Here is a 7238-nt window from a genome sequence, read left to right on the forward strand (position 1 = left end):
CCCAGCTATGGGTGAGTTTTTCCCTCTCCACATGGGCTCCTTTATTCCCTTCAGCTCCCCACAAGGCAGGAGCTCCTTGAACTTTCTTTTCCCTTTCCACACTTTTTCCCCCCAGGCCTTCCACAGAAGAGCTCTTTAGCCGTGTGGGTGTCTTTCCTTGGCTCTGTTCTTCCCTCAAAAAATACAGCAATTAAAAAAAATGGCCAGGGAGTCCGGCCGATCCATGGGCAGCAGCGCGGCCACGATGACGGATTAGGGTGAGGAGCAGCGCAATGAGCTCGAGGCTCTGGAGGCCATCTACCCTGACTCGTTCACAGTATTATCAGAACATCCACCCAGCTTCACCATGACAGTGACATCTGAAGCTGGAGAAAATGAAGAAACTGTCCAGACTACCCTTAAGTTTACCTACAGTGAGACATATCCAGATGAAGCTCCCCTTTATGAAATATTCTGCCAGGAAAATCTAGAAGATAATGATGTCTCAGACATTTGGAAGTTGTTGGCATTGCAGTCTGAGGAGAATCTTGGCATGGTGATGATCTTCACCCTAGTGACAGCTGTGCAAGAAAAATTAAATGAAATTGTAGACCAGATAAAAACTAGAAGAGAAGAAGAAAAGAAACAGAAAGACAAAGAAGCAGAAGAAGCAGAAAAGAAATTATTCCATGGCATTCCTGTTACAATTGAAAATTTCTTAAATTGGAAGGCCAAGTTTGATGCAGAACTCCTAGAAATTTAAAAGAAACGGATGAAAGAAGAGGAATAAGCAGGCAAAAATAAGTTAAGTGGAAAACAGCTGTTTGAAACAGATCATAATCTTGACACATGTGACATGCAGTTCTTGGAGGATGCTGGACACAATGTGGAAGTGGATGAGTCCTTGTTCCAGGAGACGGACGACTTGGAGCTGGAGGACGATGAGGACCCAGGCGACCCTGCTGCCGACCCAGCGAGCGACTCTGACTGAGTGGCCCGATTCCAGAGAGGCTTCACCACCGTAGCATCTGTGGTGGTGCTGAAAGGTTTACGATTTTCCTTTTTTCTTTCTAAGAAAAAAATATTTTTCAGGAGAATATTCTTCTGATAGTTTTCATTGTTGAACTTAATAAACTGACTTTAACGATTTAAATTAAAAAAAAAAAAAAAGCCAGCCGGTGTGGTGGCACACACCTTTAATCCCAGCACTGGGGAGGCAGAAATACAAGGAGCACTATGAGTTCGACCCTACCCTGAGACTACCTCGAAAAACAAAAACAAACAAACAACAAAAAAGAGTAAATAAAATAAATAACCCAAAAGAAACACCCCCCCCACCCACCAGTAAAACAACAACAACAGAAAAGTTTGGCCAAGTGTGGTGGCACATGCCTTTAATTCCAGAAAAGAGGTAGAGGTAGGAGGATCTGTTTAAAGCCAGCCTGGGACTACACAGTGAATTCCAGGTTAGCCTGGGCTAGAGAGAGACCCTATTTCAAAACAAAAACAGGGCTGCAGAGATGGCTTAGCAGTTAAGGCGCTTGCTGGTGAAGCCAAAGGACCCAGGTTCGATTCTCCAGTACCCACATAAAGCCAGATGCACAAAGTGGCGCATGCAGTTCGTTTGCAGCATTTAGAAGCCCTCCTGCACCCATTTTCTATCTATCTGCCTTTCTCTCTCAAATAAATAAATAAAACAAAAAGACAAAAACAGTGCTGGCCAAAAAAAAAAAAAAAAGCAAGCCAGGTGTGACCACACAAGTCTTTAATCCCTGCCCAGCCCTGAGAGGCAGAACCTTGAGTTCAAGGCCACCCTGAGGCTACATAGTGAATTCCAGGTCAGCCTGGAGTAGAATGAAATCCTATCTTGAAAAACCAAAATATAAAAGATAAAGAAAATAAACATACTGGGTTGCAGAGATGGCTTAATAGATAAGGGACTTGCCTGCAAACCCTTGTTCAACTCTTCAGGTCCCACATAAGCCAGTTGCACAGGATAAGTCAATTTCAAGGTCACCTGCAGAAATGAGACTTTTGCACAGGTAATAAGGGTCGTGTTGAGGTGACTGTGATGATTTGAGACAAAGTCACATGTACCCCAGGCTGTCCTCTACCTCACAATATAGGGTGCCCTGAGCTCCTTACCTTACATCTCCAAGTGATGGGAAGACAGGCGCATGCCACCACGTCCAGTTTTCGTAGTGCTGGAGATAGAGCCCAGGATTTCCGCACACCGGGCAGACACACTTCCACCAGAGCTTCATGTCCAAACCCACTTGTTCTGTCATAATTACAGCTGAAAGTGGCATTGGTGCTGGGAAAGGAGGCACATGCCTCTAATCCCAGAATTCAGGAGTCAGCTGGAGGATTGCTGTGAGTTTGAGGCCATCCTGGGCTAGAGACACTACCTTGCAAAAACAAGCAAGGTTTGGAGAGGTGGCTTAATCCTATGCACCCATGTTCCAGTCTGCGGTTCCCATGTCAGCCAGGCACAGAAGGTGACAAAGCACACGTGGTTGCACATACACACAAGATGGCACACACGTGGAGTTCAATGACACAGGAGGCCTGACAAGCCAATTCGCCCTCTCTCACATTAGAAAAGGTGAGTCTGGGGGATAGAGAAATGGGTTAGCGGTTAAGGCACTTGCCTGCAAAGCCAAAGAAAGTGAGGTTCAATTCCCCAGGATCCACATAAAGCCTTATGTACACGGTGGCACATGCATCTGGAGTTCCTTTGCAGTGGCTGGCGTGCCCACTCTCTTGCTGTCTATCTGCCCTCTCTCACTCTCTCAAATAAAGAAAAATAATTTTTAAAAGTGGCCAGTCTATTTGTGTGGCAGTTGATTCAGGTGTCACCCATAAATTTAGGTATTCTATCTGCTAGTCTCCCCAGCTGATGGCAATTGGAAATTAAAGCCTACTGGAGGCAGTGTACTGTTGGGGCAGGCTTATGGGTGTTATAGCCAGTTTCCCCTTGCCAGTGTTTGGCACACTCTCCTGTTGCTCTTGTCCAACATATGTTGGCCAGGGGGTGATGTCCACCTTCTTCTCATGCCATCGTTTTCAGTGGCATTGTGGAGCTGTCCCTCGAGCCGGTAAGACAAAATTAATCTCTTTTTCACAGAAGCTTCTCTTGGTTGGGTGGTTTCCACCAGCAATGAGAAACTGACTGCAAAAGTAAAGTGGAACCGAGGTGTGGGATTGCTTCCAGCACCTGACGGTGTGGTTTTGGCATTTTGGACCTGACTTTCAAGAGTAATGTAGAAGAAACCTTGACCTAAGAGATACCTTGCGGTGCTGTAAGTACAGTTTGGTGGACTATTCTTGTCAGAGTTGAAAGACCTCAATGCAGTAAGAACTATGCACTGTGAGGTTTAGCTTATGAGGGTGAGGAACTTGGCTTAGACTGGGCTAGTAGTTTCTGAGAGAAGCATGCTCTTATGCCAGTGTCCTGAGAAGTTGTGCAGGGTTGTTTATGTAGAAATGAACTGGTCTAAGCAGAGGGATATAGCACAGAAAGAAAAATTTTGGGGTGAACTGCAGCCTATTCTGCTGCAATTGAGAGATTACAACCTTTGAGATGGGGCCAGCAGACCTACACTGGGCCAACAGGAAGAATGGAGACTCTTTGGAAGGGCCCTGAGTGCTCAAGGAGTGTCCTGTTCTTCAAAGTCTGCTATATTCCCCCCTGGATTAGTAAATTGGCCCCCTACCTGGTATTATGGAGTATTAGAAATGCAGGAAAGAGAGGGTCATTGAGTTTCCAACACAGTCTTGTGTTTTGGAAATGGCCATGGGCAGTGTGAAACAGGTTTGCTGCATGCCTGCATGGAGACCCCATGTGGATGCACCATAAATTGCACTGGAGACCCAGTTTAAATGTGCATGGACCATGAGATGGCTACTAAGGAGCTGTTGGCCCCAATGACGTTTTCCGGGTCTGTGAGTAGCCTAGCTGGAGAAACAATTTTTTTTTTTTTTTTTTTTTTTTTGCTCCTCGTCTCACTCTAGCCCAGGCTAACCTGGAATTCACTATGGAGTCTCAGGGTGGCCTCAAACTCATGGCAATCCTCCTACCTCTGCCTCCCGAGTGCTGGGATTAATGGCGTGCGCCACCACAGCCGGCTGTCTTTTAAAGTTGGAATGAATACATTGAATTTTAAATTGTGTGTTGTTATCAGTTTATGGGGGCTAAAGGTGGAAAGTGGTGGTTTGATTCAGGTGTCCCTCATACAGTTAAGTATTCTAAATGCTAGTCTACCCAGCTGATGACAAGTGGAAATTTATGCCACCTAGAGGCAGTGTGCTGTTGGGGGCAGGCTTATGGGTGTTGTAGCCAGTTTCCCCTTGCCAGTGTTTGGCACACTCTCCTGTTGCTATTTTCTACTTATGTTGGTCAGGGGGTGATGTCCACCCTCTGTTCATGCCATCATTTTTCCCTGCCATTGGGGAGCTGTCCCTCGAGCTTGTAAGACAAAATCAACCTGTTTTTCCCAGAAGCTGCTCTTGGATGGGTGATTACTACCAGCAATGAGAACTGGACTGCAACAGTTGGGCTTGACAAAAAAAAAAAAAAATAGCGAAAGAGAGAGAGAGAGACAGGCAGACAGACAGAAGGAGAGAGAACCAAAACAAAAATCTAATTTCTGCTTTGATAGTGTTGGGATCCTTTTCAAAGTCACTATGTACCAATGAATAACTTATCAGAACTTTTAGTTTTAAGAATTTATTTCTCTGTTCTTTTACAAAAAAGGGTCGATTCTTCAAGATTTGTCTGCTCTCAAACTGCTGGGCTCAAGCGACTCTCCCGTCTCAGTCTTCCTAGGAGCTCGGCTGACAGGCACGCGCCATTGTGCCCACCTGTTGTCCATTTCTTCACTTGCTTGTTGCATACCGGAGTGGTCACTTTAAAAGGAAACTGTCTTAGTCAACTCTTCCATTTGCAGGGGGATCCCTAGGAAATAAGGAGAAAACATACATTTCCTAAAATCTATTATGATTCAAGAGCATACAGAATGATTTTCAATAGATCTTTAATTTCCAATTGCCATCAGCTGGGGAGAGTAGCATTCAGAATACCGAAGTTTATGGAGGACACCTGAATCAAACCACCACACCAACAAACTGATGTGGTTTTGTTTTGAAAATTTTTATTTATTTGAGAGTGTGTGTGAGCAAGAGGCAGATAGACAGCAAGAGAGTGGGCATGACAGCTGTTGCAAAGGAACTCCAGATGCATGTGCCACCATGCGCATATGGCTTTATGGGGAATCGAACCTCGGTTCATTTGGCTTTGTAGGCAAGCACCTTAACCACTAAACCATTTCTCCACCACCCAGATGACCATTTTTTTTACTCAAGAGGAAGAATTGGCTTGTCATAGCCTCCTGAATTTTGGCATTTAAGACATGTGCCTCTTTTCCCAGCATGAATGCCACTATCAATTTTCATTATGAAATAACAAGTGGGGTTGGGGATGAAGTTCTGGTGGTAGTGTGGCTGCCCAGTGTGTGCAAATCATGGGCTCAATCCCCAGCACTACATAAACTGGACGTGGTGGCATGGGCCTGTCTTGCCAGCACTTGAGCCTGGAGGGTAAGGAGTTCAGGGCACCCTACATAGTGAGGTAGAGGACAGCCTGGGGTACATGTGACTTTGACTCTAATCATTACAATCGCCTCAATACGACCTTTATGACCTGTTGAAAGGCCATATTTCTGAAGGTGACATGCTGAATTACTAGACTGGGGACTCAATCAGATGTGTGTAAGAAAGCAAGACATCCTCTTCACTGAGTTTCTTCAATCCAACTAGCGTCTCTTCTATTTTGATGACATTACTTTTCCCCTGTTGTTAATGCAGGTCTTGTGTAGGTGGTATCATGACTACCACAGTGACTTTGTGACAGGATGAGCTTTGCAAAGCATTCCAACCCTTCCTTTGGCCCTTACATCCTTCCTCCCACATCTTCTATAATGGCCCATAGACAGTGTGACAGATGTCTCACTTAGTGGGGAACACTCTACTGTCACCACTTCTCAGCTCTTTGGTGAGGGCTGAGTTTCTACAGTGGTTGTCATCATCTGAAAAGATAAGCTTCTGTAACCAAAATGATAGTAGCATTAATACATACGCATAAACATAAGTATTTAGAGGCTGGTTTTACATGTATAATTTGTTCACTTAACCAGATAATAGTAGTTTATCCATCTATGGCTATTACTTTTCCTGTCTTAGACTTTAAAAATATTTTATTTATTAATTTATTTGAGAGAGATTGCATGTGCTAGGGGCTCCAGCCATTACAAATGAACTCCATTGTTCAGCTTGTGCATCTTCCTTACATGGGTCCTGGGAAATTGGACCTGGGGCCTTTGGCTTTTGGGGCAAGTGCCTTAATCACTAAGCCATCACTCCAGCCATAGGCTGTTTTTGTTTGTTTTCTTTTTCCAGGTTGGGTCTTCCTGTAGCACAGGCTGACCTGGAATTCACTATGTAGCCTCTTGGTGGCCTTGAACTCATGGCGATCCTCCTATTTCTGCCTCCCAAGTGCTGGGATTAAAGGCATGCACCAGCATGCAGGGCCAGCCATAGGCTTTTCTCTCTCTCTTTCTTTCTTTCTTTCTTTCTTTCTTTCTTTCTTTCTTTCTTTCTTTCTTTCTTTTTTCTGGCATAGGCTTTTAAAAAATATTTTTTTATTTGACAGAGAGAGGAAGACAAAAATAGAGAACTGGCACGCCAGGCCATCTAGCCACGGCAAGCGAACGTGAGACCCATGCGTCCCCTTGTGCAATCTGGCTAACATGGCTCATGGGGAATCATACCTGGGTCCTTTGCTTTGCAGGCAAATCCCTTAACTGCTAAGACATCCCTCCAGCCACAGACTTTTAAAAGCATTTTTATGATCTTTTTGATAGAAATGGGGGGATAGAGTAGCTTGGGTACACCATGGCTTACTCGCACTGCAAAGAAACTCCGTATATGTGTACTTCTTTGTGAATCTGGCTTATGTGGATGAATGCAGGCCATCAGGCTTTGCAAGCAAGAGCCTTTAACTGCTGAGCTCCCAGTCACATGTGTTCCATTGTTCTCAATACCAGGTATGAATCCTCTCTCATGGAGCAAGCCTCAAATCCAATCAGGGAGCAGCTGGTTTTCCCAATACCAGACATGCCAACATTGCTCTAGTTGTCATATTTGGTCTGGCTGCCCAGCCATAAATTTTACCAGAACTACTGCTGATTAATAGCACTGAT

At 44.8% G+C, this 7238-nt stretch overlaps 1 pseudogene; it reads left to right on the plus strand.

Moving 5' to 3' along the window:
- The first annotated feature begins 244 nt into the window (after window positions 1-244).
- Window positions 245-970, plus strand: LOC123462103 (annotated as a pseudogene).
- Window positions 971-7238: the final 6268 nt, after the last annotated feature.

This window comes from Jaculus jaculus, chromosome 7 (assembly GCF_020740685.1).
Source record: "Jaculus jaculus isolate mJacJac1 chromosome 7, mJacJac1.mat.Y.cur, whole genome shotgun sequence".
Taxonomy (NCBI): Eukaryota; Metazoa; Chordata; class Mammalia; order Rodentia; family Dipodidae; genus Jaculus; species Jaculus jaculus.